General features: G+C 48.4%; 1 long non-coding RNA gene across 1 annotated transcript in view; it reads left to right on the top strand.

The window, feature by feature from the left end:
- Positions 1–242: 242 nt before the first annotated feature.
- Positions 243–23,551, top strand: part of LOC134910301 (uncharacterized) — a 320,048-nt gene continuing 296,739 nt past the window's right edge. Inside the window, exon 1 of the long non-coding RNA XR_010176164.1 lies at positions 243–503. This is a non-coding gene — a long non-coding RNA (uncharacterized LOC134910301). The remainder of the gene's footprint in view (positions 504–23,551) is intronic.

The following is a 23,551-nucleotide window of genomic DNA, read 5'->3' on the forward strand; positions in this document are numbered from 1 at the left end:
TTGTTTGTTTGTTAGTGTGTGTATATAAATCCAGGGCCGCCATCAAGGGGGGACTGCGGGTACTGCAGTCCCGGGCCCGGACATTCAGACCGATAGGGGGGGCCCGGCCCGCTCATGCCTCGCTCCCCCACTCCTACCACAAATGATAGGGGGCCCCTGTCCTACTGACCGCTGAAGCTTGTAAATGTCTTCTCTGCCTCTCTGCTTAGTAGCCCCGCCCACTACCATCAGGCTGGGAACCCACGCACAATGCAGTGTCTGGCTGCTCTCCAGTCTGTCTGTCCTAACGCTGAGGAGTTTCCTGATCAGAGCAGGAACTCCTCTGCAGTGTGTGCTGTGCTCCGATTGGCTGAGTGACACATCACACACAATCACTCAGCACAGACACTCCCCACCCTACACAGACAGTACACTGCCGAGAAAGTTGTACTGGAATAAGTTGGAGGAGGAGTCAGGGAGGTTGCTGCTGCCGGAGACTGCAGTCAACAAAGATGAAGAGCCTGGTCAGTGTTCCTGTGTGTATGTGTAATGTGTGTGAGCATAGTCAGTGTCACTGTGTGTGTACCTGGACAGTGTCACTGTGTGTGAGAGTTTGGTCAGTGTCACTGTGTGTGAGAGTTTGGTCAGTGTCACTGTGTGTGAGAGTTTGGTCAGTGTCAGTGTCACTGTGTGAGAGAGTTTGGTCAGTGTCACTGTGTGTGAGAGTTTGGTCAGTGTCACTGTGTGTGAGAGTTTGGTCAGTGTCACTGTGTGTGAAAGTTTGGTCAGTGTCACTGTGTGTGAGAGTTTGGTCACTGTGTGTGAGAGTTTGGTCAGTGTCAGTGTCACTGTGTGTGAGAGTTTGGTCAGTGTCACTGTGTGTGAAAGTTTGGTCAGTGTCACTGTGTGTGAGAGTTTGGTCAGTGTCAGTGTCACTGTGTGTGAGAGTTTGGTCAGTGTCAGTGTCACTGTGTGTGAGAGTTTGGTCAGTGTCACTGTGCGTGAATGTGCCTGGTCAGTGTCACTGTGTGTGAGAGTTTGGTCAGTGTCATTGTGCATGTATGTCAGGTGTGTGAGCTTGATCAGTGTCCGAGTCACTGTGTGCGTATGTCAGGCGTGTGAGCTAGGTGTATGTGTATCTTCCAAACCTTCACTACATTAGCAATGGGTTGGATATGGGATCTCGGCGGTCAGAATACTGATGCTGGGATCCCGACTGCCAAAATGCCAACAGGGGGGCGAGCGTAATGAAGCCCCTAGCGGGCTCGGTGGCTTGCTGCCGGCATTCTGGCAGTCGGGATTCTGGCGTCTGTATTCTGACCGCTGGGAACCCGACTACATCCCTTAGTACGGTGAGAATATTAAATATCTGGTGGTGCCTTAAGGATAGTGTCCACAAGCCCTGTGACTATAACATCTACGTTATCTCAACATTGAAGCTCTCTCTCTCCCCTTCTCTTATCCTACCATATCCCTGCCCTTGGTCTCTCTCTCCCCCTCTCCAACCCCCCCACCCCCACCCCCCCCCTGGTCTATTTTGCCTCCTTTCCCCTGTCTCTTTCTCTCTCCCTCTTGGTCTCCCCCTAAAATACTTTTTCTCTCTCACCACTTTTATTCCTCTCTCTTCCTTCTTTTTTCCTGCTATGTTTTTTTTCCTCAATGTACACATCCTTTCTTGCTTTTTGTCTATTTCACTGTGTCCTATGACAGCGGCCATCACAGGCTTGGACACGTGTATCTCAAGTGCACTGCTGAAATGGACAAACAGCCCATTGTTGGGAGAAAGTGCCCATAAATTAGTGCGATGGGCATGTGGGTAAGCGTGTTTATCTGATTGGTGACAGTGGGAGCTGTGAGTGGAATGCACACATGTGCCAATATCCGCACGCACTGCTTAGGCAAATGCTGTGATAAGTAGGGAGGGAAGTTAGTGCTCTGGTAAAGCTGTGCCATGGTGGGTCCCTCCTCTAATGCTTCTCTAGTGATTGTCCATACTCCATCTGGCGGGTGGGGGGCCCTGCCTATTTCTCTAACGTCCTAAGTGGATGCTGGGGACTCCGTAAGGACCATGGGGAATAGCGGCTCCGCAGGAGACTGGGCACAAAAGTAAAGCTTTAGAACTACCTGGTGTGCACTGGCTCCTCCCCCATGACCCTCCTCCAAGCCTCAGTTAGATTTTTGTGCCCGAACGAGAAGGGTGCACACTAGGTGGCTCTCCTGAGCTGCTTAGTGAAAAGTTTAGTTTTAGGTTTTTTATTTTCAGTGAGACCTGCTGGCAACAGGCTCACTGCATCGAGGGACTAAGGGGAGAAGAAGCGAACTCACCTGCGTGCAGAGTGGATTGGGCTTCTTAGGCTACTGGACATTAGCTCCAGAGGGACGATCACAGGCCCAGCCATGGATGGGTCCCAGAGCCGCGCCGCCGGCCCCCTTACAGAGCCAGAAGACAGAAGAGGTCCGGAAAATCGGCGGCAGAAGACGTCCTGTCTTCAACAAGGTAGCGCACAGCACTGCAGCTGTGCGCCATTGCTCTCAGCACACTTCACACTCCGGTCACTGAGGGTGCAGGGCGCTGGGGGGGGGGGCCCTGAGACGCAATAAAAACACCTTGGATGGCAAAAAATGCATCACATATAGCTCCTGGGCTATATGGATGAATTTAACCCCTGCCAGAATACATAGAAAAACGGGAGATAAGGCCGCCGATAAGGGGGCGGAGCCTATCTCCTCAGCACACTGGCGCCATTTTCCCTCACAGCTCCGTTGGAGGGAAGCTCCCTGGCTCTCCCCTGCAGTCACTACACTACAGAAAGGGTTAAAAAAGAGAAGGGGGGCACTAATTACGCGCAGTATTAAAGATACAGCAGCTATAAGGGGAAAAACACTTATATAAGGTTATCCCTGTATATATATAGCGCTCTGGTGTGTGCTGGCAAACTCTCCCTCTGTCTCCCCAAAGGGCTAGTGGGGTCCTGTCCTCTATCAGAGCATTCCCTGTGTGTGTGCTGTATGTCGGTACGTTTGTGTCGACATGTATGAGGAGAAAAATGATGTGGAGACGGAGCAGATTGCCTGTAATAGTGATGTCACCCCCTAGGGGGTCGACACCTGAGTGGATGAACTGTTGGAAGGAATTACGTAACAGTGTCAGCTCTGTATAAAAGACAGTGGTTGACATGAGACAGCCGGCTACTCAGCTTGTGCCTGTCCAGACGTCTCATAGGCCGTCAGGGGCTCTAAAGCGCCCGTTACCTCAGATGGCAGATATAGACGCCGACACGGATACTGACTCCAGTGTCGACGGTGAAGAGACAAATGTGACTTCCAGTAGGGCCACACGTTACATGATTGAGGCAATGAAAAATGTTTTACACATTTCTGATAATACGAGTACCACCAAAAAGGGGTATTATGTTCGGTGAGGAAAAACTACCTGTAGTTTTCCTGAATCTGAGAAATTAAATGAGGTGTGTGATGATGCGTGGTTTTCCCCCGATAACAACTGATAATTTCAAAAATGTTATTGGCATTATATCCTTTCCCGCCAGAGGTTAGGGTGCGTTGGAAAACACCCCCTAGGGTAGATAAAGCGCTCACACGCTTGTAAGAACAAGGGCTCTACCCTCTCCTGAGATGGCCGCCCTTAAGGATCCTGCTGATAGAAAGCAGGAGGGCATCCTAAAAGGTATTTACACACATACTGGTGTTATATTGCGACCAGCAATCGCCTCAGCCTGGATGTGCAGTGCTGGGTTGGCGTGGTCGGATTCCCTGACTGAAAATATTGATACCCTAGATAGGGACAGTATATTATTGCCTATAGAGCATTTAAAAGATGCATTTCTATATATGCGTGATGCACAGCGGAATATTTGCCGACTGGCATCAAGTCTAAGTGCGTTGTCCATTTCTACCAGTAGAGCAGGCATTCCCAACCACGGTCCTCAAGGCACACCAACAGTGCAGGTTTTAGTGATATCCAGGCTGCAGCACAGATGGTTAAATCAAAATAACAGAGCTACTAATTAAGTCACCTGTGCTGAAGCCTGGATATCACTAAAACCTGCACTGTTGGTGTGCCTTGAGGACCGTGGTTGGGAATGCCTGCAGTAGAGGGTTATGGACACGACAGTGGTCAGGTGATGCGGATTCCAAACGGCATTTGGAAGTATTGCCTTATTAAGGGGAGGAGTTATTTGGGGTCGGTCTTTCAGACCTGGTGGCCATGGCAACAGCTGGGAAATCCACGTTTGTACCCCAGGTCGCCTCTCAACATGAGAAGATGCCGTATTATCAGGCGCAGTCTTTTCGTGGGCAAGCGGGCAAAAGGTTCCTCATTTCTGCCCCGTGACAGAGGGAGAGGAAAAAGGCTGCAGAAATCAGCCAGTTCCCAGGAACAGAAACCCTCTCCCGCCTCTGCCAAGCCCTCAGTATGACGCTGGGGCTTTACAAGCAGAATCAGGCACGGTGGGGGCCCGTCTCAATGAATTACAGCGCGCAGTGGGCTCACTCGCAAGTAGACCCCTGGATCCTTCAGGTGATATCTCAGGGGTACAAATTGGAATTCGAGACGTCTCCCCCTCGCCGTTTCCTAAAGTCGGCTTTACCGATGTCTCCTTCTGACAGGGAGACAGTTTTGGAAGCCATTCACAAGCTGTATTCCCAGCAGGTGATAATCAAGGTACCCCTCCTGCAACAGGGAACGGGGTATTATTCCACACTGTTGTGGTACCGAAGCCGGACGGCTCGGTGAGACCGATTCTAAATCTAAAATCTTTGAACACTTACATACAGAGGTTCAAATTCAAGATTGAGTCACTCAGAGCAGTGATTGCAAACCTGGAAGAAGAGGACTACATGATGTCTCGGTACATCAAGGATGCTTACCTTCATGTCCCAATTTACCCTTCTCACCAAGGGTACCTCAGGTTTATGGTACAGAACTGTCACTATCAGTTTCAGACGCTGCCGTATGGATGGTCCACGGCACCCCGGGTCTTTACCAAGGTAATGGCCGAAATGATGATACTCCTTCGAAGGAAGGGAATTTTAGTTATCCCTTACTTGGACGTTTCCCTGATAAGGGTAAGATCCAGGGAACAGTTGGAGGTCGGTGTAGCACTATCTCAGGTAGTGTTGCGGCAGCACGATTGGATTCTCAATATTCCAAAATCGCAGCTGATTCCGACGACTCGTCTTCTGTTCTTAGGGATGATCCTGGACACAGTTCAGAAAAAGGTGTTTCTCCCGGAGGAGAAAGTCAGGGAGTTATCCGAGCTAGTCGGGAACCTCCTATAACCGAGCCAAGTCTCAGTACATCAATGAGATGGTTCTGGAAAAAATGGTGGCTTCCTATGAAGCAATCCCATGCGGCAGATTCCACGCAAGAACTTTCCAGTGGGACCTGCTGGACAAATGGTCTGGGTCGCATCTTAAGATGCATCAGCGGATAACCCTGTCACCAAGCACAAGGGTGTCTCTCCTGTGGTGGTTGCAGAGTGCTCATCTTCTAGAGGGCCGCACATTCAGGACTGGGTCCTGGTGACCACAGATGCCAGCCTGCGAGGCTGGGGAGCAGTCACACAGGGAAGGAATTTCCAGAGCTTATGGTCAAGCCTGGAGACATCACTTCACATAAATATCCTGAAGCTAAGGGCCATTTACAATGCTCTAAGCTCAGCAAGACCTCTGCTTCAAGGTCACCCGGAGTTGATCCATTCGGACAACATCACGGCAGTCACCCACGTAAACAGACAGGGTGACACAAGAAGCAGAAGGGCAATGGCAGAAGCTGCAAGGATTCTTCGCTGGGCGGAAAATCATGTGATAGCACTGTCAGCAGTATTCATTCCGGGAGTGGACAACTGGGAAGCAGACTTCCTCAGCAGACACGACCTCCACCCGGGAGAGTGGGTACTTTACCCAGAAGTCTTCCACATGTTTATAAAACTCGACAAGTATTGCGCCAGGTCAAGGGACCCTCAGGCAATAGCTGTAGACGCTCTGGTAACACAGTGGGTGTACCAGTCAGTGTATGTGTTCCCTCCTCTGCCTCTCATAACCAAGGTACTGAGAATTATAAGATGGAGAGGAGTAAGCACTATATTCGTGGCTCCGGATTGGCCAAGAAGGACTTGGTAACCGGAACTTCAAGAGATGCTCACGGAGGATCCGTGGCCTCTACCTCTAAGAAGGGACCTGCTCCAGCAAGGACCCTGTCTGTTCCAAGACTTACCGCGGCTGCATTTAACGGCAGGGCGGTTGAACGCCGGATCCTGAAGGAAAAAGGCATTCCGGATGAAGTCATCCCTATCCTGATCAAAGCCAGGAAAGATATAACCGCAAAACATTATCACCGCATTTGGCGAAAATATGTTGCGTGGTGCGAGGCCAGTAAGGCCCCGACGGAGGAATTTTCAACTAGGTCGATTCCTACATTTCCTGCAAACAGGAGTGTCTATGGGCCTGAAATGGGGGTCCATTAAGGTTCAAATTTCGGCCCTGTCAATTTTCTTCCAAAAAGAACTAGCTTCAGTCCCTGAAGTTCAGACGTTTGTGAAAGGGGTACTGTATATACAGCCTCCTTTTGTGCCTCCAGTGGCACCTTGGGATCTAAATGTAGTTTTTGGGTTCCAAAAGTCACATTGGTTTGAACCACTTAAATATGTGGAGTTAAAATATCTCACATGGAAAGTGGTCATGCTGTTGGCCCTGGCCTGGGCCAGGTGCGTGTCAGAATTGGCGGCTTTATCCTGTAAAAGTGTTATGCACACCAGTGCCTGCAGGAAAGTACTGGTGTCAGAACTGTTATGCACTCCAGTGTCTGCAGGAATGTACTGGTGTTTGAACTGTTATGCAAAACAAATGGACTCACAGACAAACTGGGGAATATGACATAACGTACACAGAAGGTAATAGGGTAACAAAATACACACAAAGTGAACAGAGAAGCCCAGAGGCTAAGGAACTGGGTATCTCCTTTGTATTAGAACTGCACAGATGGAAAAAGCAAGATGTTGTGTTTTAATACATAGAGAACCCGAAATGCTGTTGCTAAGGGCAACAGCAAAACCCTAAAGGGTTACCAACGGGTGTGGCAGTAAACTCCTTGGTCAGAGATGGAATGATAGACACAAGGAGAGTCTCCACAATCCTATTTCTCACTTGCAGTGCACAGGTTTTAGCTTACTGCCACTAAACTGACCCCTGACACCTAGCACAGTGAGACAGGATTAGACAGGCAAGTCTTAGAATACAGCCGCAAACTTGCTAAGTTCACAGAGTGGTAACAGAACCCCAGCAAGCTAAACGACTGACTCCAGTCTTACTGCTAGGTCTGGATTGGCAGAGTGTAATACCAAATCCCCAGGCCTATTTGCAGTAAGCAACAAACAAATACAAAGCTACACAGTACTGGCTAACTTTCATGAACTGACTAACCAACAAAGATTCAGCAGCATCTGCTTACCCTGAAAAGAGGCCTTATAAAGCAGGTGCTGTCCACGCCCCACTCAGACCTCACAGACTGTGAGCACAAAAACCAGCACCGGATCCCCTGCCGTGCACAGAGCCTATAACCACTGCACAGCAAAAGACCCGAACCGGAGTATCAGCTGCGCTCAGGTTACTCCACTAGCACTTGTCTCCCGGTTGCCATGACGACGTGGCAGCACAGGGCAGGAGACCCTAACAGTACCCCCCCTCTGACGAGGGGTCAAAGAACCCCTACCACCGGGTTTATCGGGGAACTGCGAGAAGAAAGAGCGTATCAGTCTGGGGGCATGAAGATCACAACTGCGCACCCACGACCGCTCCTCCGGGCCATACCCCTTCCAGTGCACCAAAAATGACAGCCGACCCCGAACCACCTTGGAGTCAAGAATCCTTTCAACAACAAACTCCCTCTGGCCACGTATCAGAAGAGGGGAAGGTCTTCCACTGGAAGAAGGATTACTAATCGCCCGTTTTAAAAGGGAACAATGAAATGTTTTATTGATACCCAAAGAACGGGGCAGATCTAACTGAAATGCCACCGGATTGATAACCCTGGTGATCTTATAAGGGCCGATGAACCGGGGCCCTAACTTATGAGATGGCTGTCTCAACTTCAAATTCTTGGTAGACAACCAGACGAAGTCTCCTAATTTGAAGCTGCAGGGTCTTTTCCGCTTATCAAAAACCCTTTTGGTCACTAATGACACAGACACAAGGGCTTTCTTCACTTTCCGCCAAATACCTCTAAGGACCGAAACCACAGAGGAACCAACAGGCGTGGAGTCCAGGGGGTCAAAAGAATTGGCCTTAGGATGATGCCCATACACACAAAGGAAGGGAGAGATCCCTGTAGCAGAGTGAGCCGCGTTGTTATAGGCAAACTCCGCCATGGACAGATGAGCAACCCAGTCAGTCTGACACTTGGAGACATAACACCTGAGGAACTGCTCCAAGGACTGGTTCACCCTTTCAGTCTGCCCATTAGACTGCTGATGGTAGCCTGACGACAAGCTGACAGAAATCTGGAGATCGGAACAAAATGCCCTCCAGAATTTGGCCACAAACTGGGATCCGCGGTCAGAGACCACATCAAGTGGCAACCCGTGGAGACGCACAACATGCAGCATAAATAAATCAGACAGGCGTCTGGCTGATGGCAGCCCAACCAGTGGAACGAAGTGCGCCATCTTCGAAAACCTGTCAACGACAACCCAGATGGCTGTCATCCCCGAGGATTTGGGCAAGTCCACCACAAAATCCATTGAAATGTGGGTCCATGGCTTAGATGGGATAGAGAGTGGATGTAATGGGCCAACAGGAACCCCTCTAGGAGTCTTATTTCGGGCACAGATGTCACATGCCCGAACCCACTGATCCACATCCTTAGCCACCGAGGGCCACCACACCGCCCTAGATAGCAACTCCCGAGTTCTGGCAATACCCGGGTGACCTGCCGACTTCTTGGCATGGAATTCCAGGAACACTCGCTGTCTTAACCTAGGAGGCACAAACAAAAGACCTACCGGAAGGTCTGGAGGAGCCTGCTCCTGTGCTCTAAGGACTAATGATAAGAGGTCCTGGGTAATGCCCACTTTAATACATGATGGGGAAACAATGGGCAACGGCTCCTCGGTGGTCTCCTGGATTGGAGCAAAACTCCGCGAGAGCGCATCAGCCTTGATGTTTTTTGACCCAGGGCGATATGTTATCAAAAAATTAAAGCGAGCAAAAAACAAAGCCCATCGTGCCTGCCTGGCATTGAGACGCTTCGCTGACTCTAAATATGCCAGATTCTTATGGTCAGTGAGAATTGAGACCACAAACTTAGCCCCCTCAAGCCAGTGTCTCCACTCCTCGAGTGCATCCTTAATAGCCAACAATTCCCGGTTACCCACGTCATAATTCATCTCGGCAGGCGAAAATTTACGGGAAAAGTAAGCACAGGGATGAAGGCGATTATCAGACACTCCCATCTGAGAAAGCACTGCCCCAATACCCATCTCAGAGGCATCCACCTCCACCACAAAAGGACGCTCTGGATCTGGGTGTCGCAGCACCTTGGCCGAAACAAATGCCCTTTTGAGACGGGCAGAAGCCGCTTTAGCCTCACAAGACCAGTGAGCAACATCCGCCCCTTTCTTAGTGAGTGCCACCAAGGGCGCCACTATAGACGAAAATCCAGCGATAAATCGTCTATAAAAATTCGCAAAGCCCAGGAAACGCTGAAGCGCCTTCAAACTAGTGGGCTGCACCCAATCCAGGACTGCCTGTACCTTGGAACCCTCCATTTGGAAACCTTCTGGGGAGATAATATATCCTAGAAATGCGATTTGCTGAACTTCAAATTCGCACTTCTCCAGCTTCGCCCCAAGCCGGTGGTCTCTGAGTTTCTGGAGGACTAAGCGTACATGCTTCCGATGTTCCTCCAGGGAATGGGAGAAGATTAGGATGTCATCTAAGTATACAACTAAGAATCTATCCAAATATTCCCTGAGCACATCATTCATGAAATCCTGGAAGACTGCCGGGGCATTACAGAGCCCAAAAGGCATCACCAAATATTCATAATGCCCTGAGTGGGTATTAAAGGCAGTCTTCCATTCATCCCCCTCTCTTATTCGGATTAGATTGTACGCACCGCGTAGGTCAATCTTAGAAAAAATGGTGGCAGTACGAAGCTGGTCAAACAAGACCGAAATGAGAGGCAGTGGGTATGAGTTTTTAATCGTGATACGGTTCAATTCCCTGAAGTCGATGCAGGGTCGCAACGAACCGTCCTTTTTACCCACGAAGAAGAACCCCGACCCAACTGGAGACTGTGAAGGTCTGATAAATCCCATAGCCAAGTTCTCCTGAATGTACTCTGCCATAGCCTGAGTCTCAGGACGTGACAGGGAGTACAACCTGCTCTTGGGAAGCTTAGCATTTGGCAACAAATCAATGGCACAGTCATAGGGGCGATGGGGAGGTAGTACCTCTGCAACTTTTTTGGAGAACACGTCCGCAAAATCTGCATAACACCCTGGCAATCCTGGCAAACTTAGCTGCGAGAGCCTGACTGGAAGGCTCAAGCATCTCCTGAAACAATCAGTACCCCAACTAAGAATCTCCCTAGAGACCCAGTCAAATTGAGGATTGTGGGCCCTTAACCAGGGTAACCCCAACACCAATGGGGCAAAAGTACAGACAGTCACATAAAAGGACAATTTTTCAGAGTGTGTGGCTCCAATAAACAAAGAAATCTGGCTAGTGCAAGAGGTAATTTTACCTTGGGATAATGGTTCCCCGTTTAACCCACAAATCTCAATTTCCGATGCCAAGGGTACTAAGGGAACAGAGTGTTTCAGGGCGAATTGGCGGTCCATAAAAACCCCGTCGGCCCCACTGTCCACAAAGGCCTCAGTCTTGACAGTTTGACCGAGGATCTTCAAGGTCACCGGAATGATAAAAGTCTTCTTGGGAAATTCTGACTTCTGGCCTGACAGGATATTTCCCATCACCCTCAGGCCCTGAAGTTTTCCGGCTTTTCTGGGCATGATACTACCACATGACCTTTATTCCCACAGTACAAACACAACCCCTGCTGTCTCCTCCGCGTCTTCTCACGCGAGGAGAGGCGGGTAGCCCCAATCTGCATAGGCTCCTCAGAAAATTCCTCAGAGTCTGAGGTTCCCTTGGGAAGGAAGGAAATCTCAGTCTCCCTTTCAAGCCTACGCTCTCTCAGCCGTCTATCCCCCCGGATGGATAACTGCATGAGCTGATCCAAGCTATCAGGCAAGGGATATTGTACCAGTTGGTCCTTTATCTGGTTAGAAAGACCTCTTCGGTACTGGTGTCTCAGGGCTGGGTCATTCCACTGGGTATCATGGGCCAACCTCCGAAACTCCGTACAGTAAACCTCAACTGGCCTTCGCCCTTGCTTAAGGATCGAAATCTGAGCCTCGGCTGAGGCCGTCTTGTCAGGGTCATCATACAACATGCCCAGTGCCGTAAAAAAAGCATCAACACTTTTAAGCGACGGACAGTCAGGCTGCAACCCATATGCCCAGACCTGTGGGTCTCCTTGTAGCAAGGAAATCACTATGCCCACCCGCTGAATCTCCGACCCAGAAGACTGAGGCCTAAGCCGGAAGTATAGCTTGCAGCTCTCCTTGAAATAAAAGAACTGCGAGCGATCTCCAGAAAAACGATCCGGGAGATTTACTTTCGGCTCCTTAACCCCTGCAGGTGCTGCTGCTGCGGGAGCTCCACCAGCAGCCTGGGAGGTGTGCATTTTAATGGACAAATCATTAAATTGTCGAGTCAGGACCTGCACCTGATCGACCACCTGTTGCAACGTATTTTGAGGGGTATGCTCCATATTCCCACAAAATTTCAACAGGAGTATTAGGCTGCTGAATATGTTATGCACACCAGTGCCTGCAGGAAAGTACTGGTGTCAGAACTGTTATGCACTCCAGTGTCTGCAGGAATGTACTGGTGTTTGAACTGTTATGCAAAACAAATGGACTCACAGACAAACTGGGGAATATGACATAACGTACACAGAAGGTAATAGGGTAACAAAATACACACAAAGTGAACAGAGAAGCCCAGAGGCTAAGGAACTGGGTATCTCCTTTGTATTAGAACTGCACAGATGGAAAAAGCAAGATGTTGTGTTTTAATACATAGAGAACCCGAAATGCTGTTGCTAAGGGCAACAGCAAAACCCTAAAGGGTTACCAACGGGTGTGGCAGTAAACTCCTTGGTCAGAGATGGAATGATAGACACAAGGAGAGTCTCCACAATCCTATTTCTCACTTGCAGTGCACAGGTTTTAGCTTACTGCCACTAAACTGACCCCTGACACCTAGCACAGTGAGACAGGATTAGACAGGCAAGTCTTAGAATACAGCCGCAAACTTGCTAAGTTCACAGAGTGGTAACAGAACCCCAGCAAGCTAAACGACTGACTCCAGTCTTACTGCTAGGTCTGGATTGGCAGAGTGTAATACCAAATCCCCAGGCCTATTTGCAGTAAGCAACAAACAAATACAAAGCTACACAGTACTGGCTAACTTTCATGAACTGACTAACCAACAAAGATTCAGCAGCATCTGCTTACCCTGAAAAGAGGCCTTATAAAGCAGGTGCTGTCCACGCCCCACTCAGACCTCACAGACTGTGAGCACAAAAACCAGCACCGGATCCCCTGCCGTGCACAGAGCCTATAACCACTGCACAGCAAAAGACCCGAACCGGAGTATCAGCTGCGCTCAGGTTACTCCACTAGCACTTGTCTCCCGGTTGCCATGACGACGTGGCAGCACAGGGCAGGAGACCCTAACAAAAAGCCCTCATCTGATTTTCCATTCGGACAGGGCGGAATTGAGGACTTGTCCTCAGTTTCTCCCTAAGGTGGTTTTCAGCGTTTCACCTGAATCAACCTATTGTGGTGCCTGCGGCTACTAGGGACTTGGAGGACTCCAAGTTGCTAGACGTTGTCAGAGCCCTGGAAATATATGTTTCCAGGACGGCTGGAGTCAGAAAATCTGACTCGTTGTTTATTCTGTATGCACCCAACAAGCTGGGTGCTCCTGCTTCTAAGCAGACTATTGCTCGTTGGATTTGTAGTACAATTCAGCTTGCACTTTCTGTGGCAGGCCTGCCACAGCCAAAATCTGTAAAAGCCCATTCCACAAGGAAGGTGGGCTCATCTTGGGCGGCTGCCCGAGGGGTCTCGGCTTTACAACTTTGCCGAGCAGCTACTTGGTCAGGAGCAAATACGTTTGTAAAATTCTACAAATTTGATATCCTGGCTGAGGAGGACCGGGAGTTCTCTCACTTGGTGCTGCAGAGTCATCCGCACTCTCCCGCCCGTTTGGGAGCTTTGGTATAATCCCCATGGTCCTTACGGAGTCCCCAGCATCCACTTAGGACGTTAGAGAAAATAAGAATTTACTTACCGATAATTCTATTTCTCGTAGTCCGTAGTGGATGCTGGGCGCCCATCCCAAGTGCGGATTGTCTGCAATACTGGTACATAGTTATTGTTACCAAAAAATCGGGTTATTGCTGTAGTGAGCCATCTTTTCTAGAGGCTCCTCTGTTATCATGCTGTTAACTGGGTTTAGATCACAAGTTATATGGTGTGATTGGTGTGGCTGGTATGAGTCTTACCCGGGATTCAAAATCCTTCCTTATTGTGTACGCTCGTCCGGGCACAGTATCCTAACTGAGGCTTGGAGGAGGGTCATGGGGGGAGGAGCCAGTGAACACCAGGTAGTTCTAAAGCTTTACTTTTGTGCCCAGTCTCCTGCGGAGCCGCTATTCCCCATGGTCCTTACGGAGTCCCCAGCATCCACTACGGACTACGAGAAATAGAATTATCGGTAAGTAAATTCTTATTTTTGTCAGTCCCGGGCCCCACAATTTCTGATGGCAGCCCTGTATAAATCTATCTATCTATCTATCTATCTATCTATCTATCTGTCTATCTATCTATCTATCTATCTATCTATCTATCTATCTCCAGGAGTGCATCCAAAGTTTATTTTGAAAATATGAAGGGGAGGGGGGGGGGGGGCGATTGGACCACTAGATACTGCTTTTGGGGTATTAAAAATTAAAGGAATGTTTTTTTTTTATAACATTTCTTTTTCCTTAAAGTCAGTATGGCTCAAGCAGCATGCGAGAGCTCAGGGTGTGCTGTCAAGTACTCTCAGTTTGATTTGTCAGAGAGCCCATAGTGTTGAGTGATAGGAGCATGGATTTATTCTGACAAGCGTATGTGGCGACTGTCCACCCAACAGGTGTAGCGAGACACAGGAGCTATTGGGAAGACATAAACTGAAGCGATGTGACAGCAGAGCAAATGGTAGGCTCTGACGCTGGAAAGAGAAAGTCATTTTCACTCAGGAAGAGTATCCACTCTGGGTATGAATTTTGTGATGCTGCAGCCAAGATTAGGGGGCACATTTATAAACTTTTGTTTTTACTAAAATAATGTGAAATACACCCTTTTCACATTATTTTAGCATCACTGGAATGTATTAAAGGGCTTTTGGTTCAAAACCTTTACTTCATTTTTTTTTTTAGTAAGCAAAATCGCATTTCCCATACTTAGAATGGAAAATGCGATCTGACCAGATTTACAGATATAAAAAAACAACTGAAAAAAAAACACAGCAGTGAGCCCTGTGATGGCAGAGGAAGCTGTGCGGAGAGCCAGCAGTGTGATCAGCTCTGTGTGTCCGATGAACACACAAGCTGATCACTGTGTAAAAAATGGGGGCTCACTGCTGCTCCCGTGACCTCCGGAGTAGTAATGTGATGCTGCAAAACAGCAGGTCACTTTACAGCACCAGAGGTCACAGCAAGCAGGGAGCCCTGATGATCGTCAGACGTCCAGGAGCTCTGACCACCAATCCCTGCCTGGTGAGTATGAGTCAGTGATGAAGGAGGGGTCACGGGAATGGGGTCATCGCAATGGGGGTCGTGACGGGGGTCAACCTGGCGGTGGCAGCGCTTTCTCACAAGCTGTGTCCCTGCATGCGATAATTGATACATCCTTGCGATGTAGTCAATTATTGCAGTGCGGATTGGGTCGATTTTCTCACATCCCATCCGCATCCTCAGGTGCGGATGGTGATAAATCAGCCCCTAAATCCTGACCACAACTTCTGACACAATTAGAAATACTCTTAAAGATGGAATTAGAAGCTATATATTTAATAGCCATATACTGCAAAAATGACCCCACCACCATTCAATCAGAAATGTTGGTTAAGAAGATGAGATTCCAGTAAGTAAACCCCACACCAGGAAATGCCTCCCACTGTCTCTAGTGCCAGAATGATAAATGCCCCTCTGGCCAGAATACCATATTTACCAGAACACATACAGTATGTATTATTATTATTTTTACCAGTTATTTCTATAGCGCACACATATTCCGCAGCGCTTTACAGAGAATATTTGCCCATTCGCATCAATGCCTGCCCCAGTGGAGCTTACAGTCTATATTTCCTACCACGTGTACACACAGACACATTCACACTAGGGTTAATTTTTGTTGGGAGCCAATTAACCTACCAGTATATTTTTGGATTGTGGGAGGAAACCGGAGTACCCGGAGGAAACCCACGCAAGTACGGGGAGAATATACAAACACAGTTAGGGCCATGGTGGGAATCGAACCCATGACCTCAGTGCTGTGAGGCAGTAATGCTAACCATTACACCATCCATACTGCCAAAGACCATATAAAGAAATGTAAAAAGAACATGAAAAATCTGTAAACTACAGGTTGAGTATCCCATATCCAAATATTCCGAAATACGGAATATTCCGAAATACGGACTTTTTTGATTGAGAGTGAGATAGTGAAACCTTTGTTTTCTGATGGCTCAATGTACACAAACTTTGTTTAATACACAAAGTTATTAAAAATATTGTATTAAATGACCTTTAGGCTGTGTGTATAAGGTGTATATGAAACATAAATGAATTGTGTGAATGTATGCACACTTTGTTTAATGCACAAAGTTACAAAAAATATTGGCTAAAATGACCTTCAGGCTGTGTGTATAAGGTGTATATGAAACATAAATGCATTCTGTGTTTAGATTTAGGTCCCATCACCATGATATCTCATTATGGTATGCAATTATTCCAAACTACGGAAAAATCCGATATCCAAAATACCTCTGGTCCCAAGCATTTTGGATAAGGGATACTCAACCTGTACTAAAAGTGTATGCTACGTATTGGAATCTGGCTCTGCTAGATTCACATTGCTGTTTCATGCCTGTAGTACCATGGTTGTGTCTCCTCTCCCCTTCAGCGAATGTTGCCTCAGATGGAATCAGACCACGAACGGGAACCATGGAACATACCATGTAAACCGCGATAGCAGGGTGAGAAGAAAGGTTCAGAACATGGGACCAAAAGTGTAACATGGTGACCCAAACTGTACCCTCGCAGGCTTCGGGCTCGTGGCTTGCTCTGGGTACAGGTTACCCATGGCCTGCTCGCCACAGGTTACTAAATGGAATAGATGTTAACATTGATAGTAAGGGATGCGGTCAATTTACCAACAATCAAAATACTGACAGTCAAAATACTGACAACCATTGACCGATGGTCAAAATACCGACAAGGTCAAAATACCAACATGGTCAAAATACCGACATTTAAAATACTGACACGTTCAAAATACCGACATTTAAAATGTCGGCAGGTCGGAAAATCAACATGTTTTTCATGATTTTTTCATCAAAACCGACCTGTTCATACTTTACAGCTAAATGCTTATTTAAGTGAGGAAGTAGTCTGTGACTGAATAAAAAAAATGAAGATTAATAAGTCACCTGGTCCCGATGGAATTTACCCAAGGGATCTCATGGAGCTACTCTCCGAATTAGCAAGACCCCTATTTTTGATTTTCATTGACTCACTTACATCAGGTATGGTTCCCAAAGACTGGCGTATAGCGGAGGTAGTGACAATATTTGAAAAGGGAGGTAAATCTGAACTGGGTAATTACAGACCAGTAAGTCTTACATCTATAGTGGGGAAAGTACTGGAAGGTATTTTAAGGGATAGAATACAAGAGTTCCTTGAAACCAATAAGGTTATCAATAGGAACCAACATGGATTCATGAAGGATAGGTCATGTCAAACAAACTTAATAGGCTTTTATCAAACAGTTAGTACAAACCTAGATCAGGGTAAGGGGGTGGATGTTATATTTTTAAACTTTGCTAAAGCTTTCGACACAGTACCTCACATGTGACTAATCTAAACGGTTACAGAACTTGGGCTAGGGAACACATTATGCACTTGGGTGAGTAATTGGTTGGATAAAAGGGAGCATCAAGTGGTAAATAGAACTCTTTCAAAATGGACTAAAGTGGTGTGCCACAGGGGTCTGTACTTGGAACACTATTGTTCAACATTTTCATAAATGATCTATTAACAGGTCTAGAGAGCACAGTGTTAATTTTTGCAGACGATACCAAATTGTGTAAGGTTATACATTTGTTGGAGGATGCTGAGTCTCTTCAGAACAACTTATTTAAATCAGAAGCATGGGCAGCAAAATTGAGAATGAGGTTCAATATAGAAAAATGTAAGGTAATGCATTTCAGTAGCATAAATAAGAACACTACCTACATACTAAATGGGGAGAAACTAGGGAATTGTGTACTGGAAAAAGATTTAGGTGTTCACATAGATAACAAACGTAACAGCAGTACCCAAAGGAGAAATGCAGCAAAAAAGGCAAAAAAGGTATTAGCATGCATTAAGTAGGGAATTGATACAAGGGATGAGAGTGTTATACTCCCACTGTATAAATCACTGGTGAGGCAACATCTTGAATACTGTGTACAATTATGGACACCATACTATCAAAAGGATATTCTGGAAATAGAAAGGTTCAGAGACGAGCGACCAAATTGATAAAGGGGATGGAGACTCTAGAATACGAGGAAAGGCTTGCTAGGCTAGGCATGTTTACATTGGAAAAAAGGAGCTTAAGAGGGGACATGATTAACATTTACAAATACATAAGGGGTCAATACACAGAGCTAGCGGGGATTTGTTTTTGGTAAGACCCTCAAAAAGGACACGTGGACACCAACTTAGGTTGGAGGAGAGGAGATCTCGCACAAAGAGACGGAAATGTTTCTTCACAGTAAGGACAATACATATATGGAATTCCCTGCCTGAGATAGTAATGATGGTGGACTCTGTCACTACTTTTAAAAATGGGCTTGATAAATTCCTAATGGATAGGAATATACTGGGTTATGGTGGTTAAATCATATACTATAGTAATAAAAAAACTGAGTTCTTTTTTTTAGTTTACGGCTAAACCCTCACTACAGTTAAAATTAGTCTTATAAATAGTTCAGTGTAGGAGACCACTACCAGGTTGAACTTGATGGACAAATTGTCTTTTTTCAACCTCAGAAACTATGTTACTATGTTACCAACCCAGTGGACCTGGAGGGGGAATATAAAAGTGTGACGAGCGCAGCAAGGCACTGTGCCTGAAGCACTGCGAGTGCAGCAAGCCATGCGAGGGGACTTATACGGTGTACATGTCAACCTATGTCGACATACACACCCCAAAAAAACTGAAAACCTTGTATTGATGTTTTGACCTGTCGACATTTGAAATGTCGGTAATTTGACCGTGTCGACATTTTAAATGTTGGTATTTTGACCTTGTCAGTATTTTGACCATAGGTCAATTGTTGTCAGTATTTTGACCGTCTGCATTTTGATTGTAGGTATTTCATACTGATCCCGATAGTAAAACTGGTATCCCATGACTTTGGTTTTCCCTCTTCCGTCGTGGTTCATATAGTATCAGGGCCGGTTCTAGACCTTGTGGCGCCCAGGGCGAAAGTTTCCTTTGGCGCTCCCCCCACCCCCTCCCCGATAGGTAAAACAGGGTTAAATCAGGGCATGGCTTCATAGGGGAGGGGCGTGACCACAGTTATGCCCCCTGTAGTTGTGCCCCCAGTAGAGTTATGCCCCCTTTAGCTGTGTCCCCAGTAGATGTGCCCCCTGTTGCTGTGCCCTCAGTAGTTTTCCCCCGTTGCTGTGCCCTCGGTAGTTTTGCCCCCTGTTGCTGTGACCTCAGTAGTTTTGCCCCCTGTTGCTCTGCCCCTGTAGTTTTGCCCCCTATTGCTGTGCCCTCAGTATTTGTGCCCTCAGTAGTTGTGCCTCTGTAGTTTTGCCCCCTGTTGCTGTGTCCTCAGTAGTTGTGCCCCCTGTTGCTGTGCCCTCAGTAGTTGTGCCCCTGTAGTTTTGCCCCCTGTTGCTGTGCCCCTGTAAATGTGCCCCCTGTTGCTCTGTCCCTGTAGTTTTGCCCCTTGTTGCTGTGCCATCAGTAGTTGTGCCTCTGTAGTTTTGCCCCCTGTTGCTGTGCCCTCAGTAGTTGTGCCCCCTGTTGCTGTGCCCCTGTAGTTTTGCCCCCTATTGCTGTGCCCTCAGTATTTGTGCCCTATGTTGCTGTGCCCTCAGTAGTTGTGCCTCTGTAGTTTTGCCCCTGTTGCTGTGCCCTCAGTATTTGTGCCCCATGTTGCTGTGCCCTCAGTAGTTGTGCCTCTGTAGTTGTGCCCCTGTTGCTGTTCCCTCAGTAGTTGTGCCCCCTGTTGCTGTGCCCTCAGTAGTTGTGCCCCTGTAGTTTTGCCCCCTGTTGCTGTGCCCTCAGTAGTTGTGCCTCTGTAGTTTTGCTCCCTCTTGCTGTGCCCCTGTAGTTGTGCCCCCTATTGCTGTGCCCTCAGTATTTGTGCCCCATGTTGCTGTGCCCTCAGTAGTTGTGCCTCTGTAGTTTTGCCCCCTGTTGCTGTGCCCTCAGTATTTGTGCCCCATGTTGCTGTGCCCTCAGTAGTTGTGCCTCTGTAGTTTTGCCCCCTGTTGCTGTTCCCTCAGTAGTTGTGCCCCCTGTTGCTGTGACCTCAGTAGTTGTGTCCCCTGTTGCTGTGCCCTCAGTAGTTGTGCCCCTGTAGTTTTGCCCCCTGTTGCTGTTCCCTCAGTAGTTGTGCCCCCTGTTGCTGTGCCCCCTGTTGCTGTGCCCTCAGTAGTTGTGCCCCTGTAGTTTTGCCCCCTGTTGCTGTGCCCTCAGTAGTTGTGCCTCTGTAGTTTTGCTCCCTGTTGCTGTGCCCTCAGTAGTTTTGCCCCCTGTTGCTGTGCCCCTGTAGTTTTGCCCCTATTGCTGTGCCCTCAGTATTTGTACCCCATGTTGCTGTGCCCTCAGTAGTTGTGCCTCTGTAGTTTTGCCCCCTGTTGCTGTGCCCTCAGTATTTGTGCCCCATGTTGCTGTGCCCTCAGTAGTTGTGCCTCTGTAGTTTTGCCCCCTGTTGCTGTTCCCTCAGTAGTTGTGCCGTCAGTAGTTGTGCCCCCTGTTGCTGTGCCCCCTGTAGTTGTGCCTCTGTAGTTTTGCTCCCTGTTGCTGTGCCCTCAGTAGTTTTGCCCCCTGTTGCTGTGCCCCTGTAGTTTTTCCCCCTATTGCTGTGCCCCCAGTATTTGTGCCCCATGTTGCTGTGCCCTCAGTAGTTGTGCCTCTGTAGTTTTGCCCCCTGTTGCTGTTCCCTCAGTAGTTGTGCCCCCTGTTGCTGTGCCCTCAGTAGTTGTGCCCCTGTAGTTTTGCCCCCTGTTGCTGTGCCCTCAGTAGTTGTGCCTCTGTAGTTTTGCTCCCTGTTGCTGTGCCCTCAGTAGTTTTGCCCCCTGTTGCTGTGCCCCTGTAGTTTTGCCCCCTATTGCTGTGCCCTCAGTATTTGTGCCCCATGTTGCTGTGCCCTCAGTAGTTGTGCCTCTGTTGCTGTGGCCTCAGTATTTGTGCCCCATGTTGCTGTGCCCTCAGTAGTTGTGCCTCTGTAGTTTTGCCCCTGTTGCTGTGGCCTCAGTATTTGTGCCCCATGTTGCTGTACCCTCAGTAGTTGTGCCTCTGTAGTTTTGCCCCCTGTTGCTGTTCCCTCAGTAGTTGTGCCCCCTGTTGCTGTGCCCTCAGTAGTTGTGCCCCCTGTTCTGTGCCCTCAGTAGTTGTGCCCCTGTAGTTTTGCCCCCTGTTGCTGTGCCCTCAGTAGTTGTGCCTCTGTAGTTTTGCTCCCTGTTGCTGTGCCCTCAGTAGTTTTGCCCCCTGTTGCTGTGCCCTGTAGTTTTGCCCCCTATTGCTGTGCCCTCAGTATTTGTGCCCCATGTTGCTGTGCCCTCAGTAGTTGTGCCTCTGTAGTTTTGCCCCCTGTTGCTGTGCCCCATGTTGCTGTGCCCTCAGTAGTTGTGCCTCTGTAGTTTTGCCCCCTGTTGCTGTTCCCTCAGTAGTTATGCCCCCTGTTGCTGTGCCCCTGTAGTTTTGCCCCCTGTTGCTGTGCCCTCAGTAGTTGTGCCTCTGTAGTTTTGCTCCCTGTTGCTGTGTCCTCAGTAGTTTTGCCCCCTGTTGCAGTGCCCCTGTAGTTTTGCCCCCTATTGCTGTGCCCTCAGTATTTGTGCCCCATGTTGCTATGCCCTCAGTAGTTGTGCCTCTGTAGTTTTGCCCCCTGTTGCTGTTCCCTCAGTAGTTGTGCCCCCTGTTGCTGTGCCCTCAGTAGTTGTGCCCCCTGTTGCTGTTCCCCCTGTAGTTGTGCCTCTGTAGTTTTGCTCCCTGTTGCTGTGCCCTCAGTATTTGTGCCCCATGTTGCTGTGCCCTCAGTAGTTGTGCCTCTGTAGTTTTGCCCCCTGTTACTGTGCCCTCAGTAGTTGTGCCCCTTGTTGCTGTGCCCATGTAGTTTTGCCCCCTGTTGCTGTGCCCTCAGTAGATGTGCCCCCTGTTGCTGTGCCCTCAGTAGTTTTGCCCCCTGTTGCTGTGCCCCTGTAGTTTTGCCCCATATTGCTGTGCCCTCAGTAGTTGTGCCTCTGTTGTTTTGCCCCTGTTGCTGTGGCCTCAGTATTTGTGCCCCATGTTGCTGTGCCCTCAGTAGTTGTGCCCCTGTAGTTTTGCCCCCTGTTGCTGTTCCCTCAGTAGTTGTGCCCCCTGTTGCTGTGCCCTCAGTAGTTGTGCCCCCTGTTGCTGTGCCCTCAGTAGTTGTTCCCCTGTAGTTTTGCCCCCTGTTGCTGTGCCCTCAGTAGTTGTGCCTCTGTAGTTTTGCTCCCTGTTGCTGTGCCCTCAGTAGTTTTGCCCCCTGTTGCTGTGCCCCTGTAGTTTTGCCCCCTATTGCTGTGCCCTCAGTATTTGTGCCCCATGTTGCTGTGCCCTCAGTAGTTGTGCCTCTGTAGTTTTGCCCCCTGTTGCTGTGCCCTCAGTATTTGTGCCCCATGTTGCTGTGCCCTCAGTAGTTGTGCCTCTGTAGTTTTGCCCCCTGTTGCTGTGCCCACAGTAGTTGTGCCCCTTGTTGCTGTGCCCTCAGTAGTTGTGCCCCTGTAGTTTTGCCCCCTGTTGCTGTGCCCTCAGTAGTTGTGCCCCTGCTGCTGTGCCCTCAGTAGTTTTGCTCCCTGTTGCTGTGCCCTCAGTAGTTATGCCCCTGTAGTTTTGCCCCGTTGCTGTGCCCTCAGTAGTTGTGCCCCGTTGCTGTGCCCTAAAAAAATGTGCCCACTGTTGCTGTGCCCCCATTGCTGTGCCCTCAGTAGATGTGCCCCCTGTTGCTGTGCCCCAGGCGCTTACAAAAAAAAAAAAATACTCACCAGCCCCGCTCCTGCTTCCAGACCACTGCTGTCCTCCGTCTCCGGCCACCGCTCCTCGGATCTATGGGAGAGACATCATGATGTCTCTCCCGTAGTGCTGCACACAGACACTAGACTAGAGGTCAACTATGACCTCTAGCGTGTGAGGCCACTACCACAATGCCATGCGGTGCGCAATGACGTCAGGCGCACCGCACGGCACCAGTGGGAAGGGACAGGCGGCGGCGGTGGTAGCGGCAGCAGTAGCGGTGCCCCCAGGACTGTGGCGCCCCGGGCAAAAATCCTGTTTGCCCACGGCAAGAGCCGCTACTGTATAGTATGTCCCATGGTTCACATGGTCTCATGACATCAGAGGCTACATTGTCTGAAGGGGGTCTAGCTGCTATCGTAGTACCATGTCTCACCACTGTGTTGTTTCACTGTGCTGTTTGCAGCCTGCTACAAAACGTGTTGCTTTATGTTTGTCTTCAGTTGAGTAAAGTGTTTGACATCATGCTGATCACATCTCCTGGTCTCCATGTCTGTTTGTATGAGAGCACATACACATACACAGACACTACAGTTTACATTTTATACTGGTCACAATGAGCCTGAAATCATGCAGTTGCAAGAGCACACATATTATACCACTATATCCAGCTACACATTGTTCAATATGATGACAAAGGCCCCATGTGATATATTGACTGTCAAAACATTGAGCAGCTACGTCATAGTAACAGTTATATAACAATCGATAGTAAGGCTGAGTAATATGCACAGTACTATAATTATTATTATTTTTTTATTATTATTATTATTATTATTATTATAGCATTACTATGCCTTTAATAGTAATGGCTAGTAATAGGAATAATTAGTACTAGTATAATCAAACCTCCCAATTATCCTGATTTTGGCGGGACTGTCCTGTATTTCACG

Source organism: Pseudophryne corroboree, chromosome 4, assembly GCF_028390025.1.
Source record: "Pseudophryne corroboree isolate aPseCor3 chromosome 4, aPseCor3.hap2, whole genome shotgun sequence".
Lineage (NCBI taxonomy): Eukaryota > Metazoa > Chordata > Amphibia > Anura > Myobatrachidae > Pseudophryne > Pseudophryne corroboree.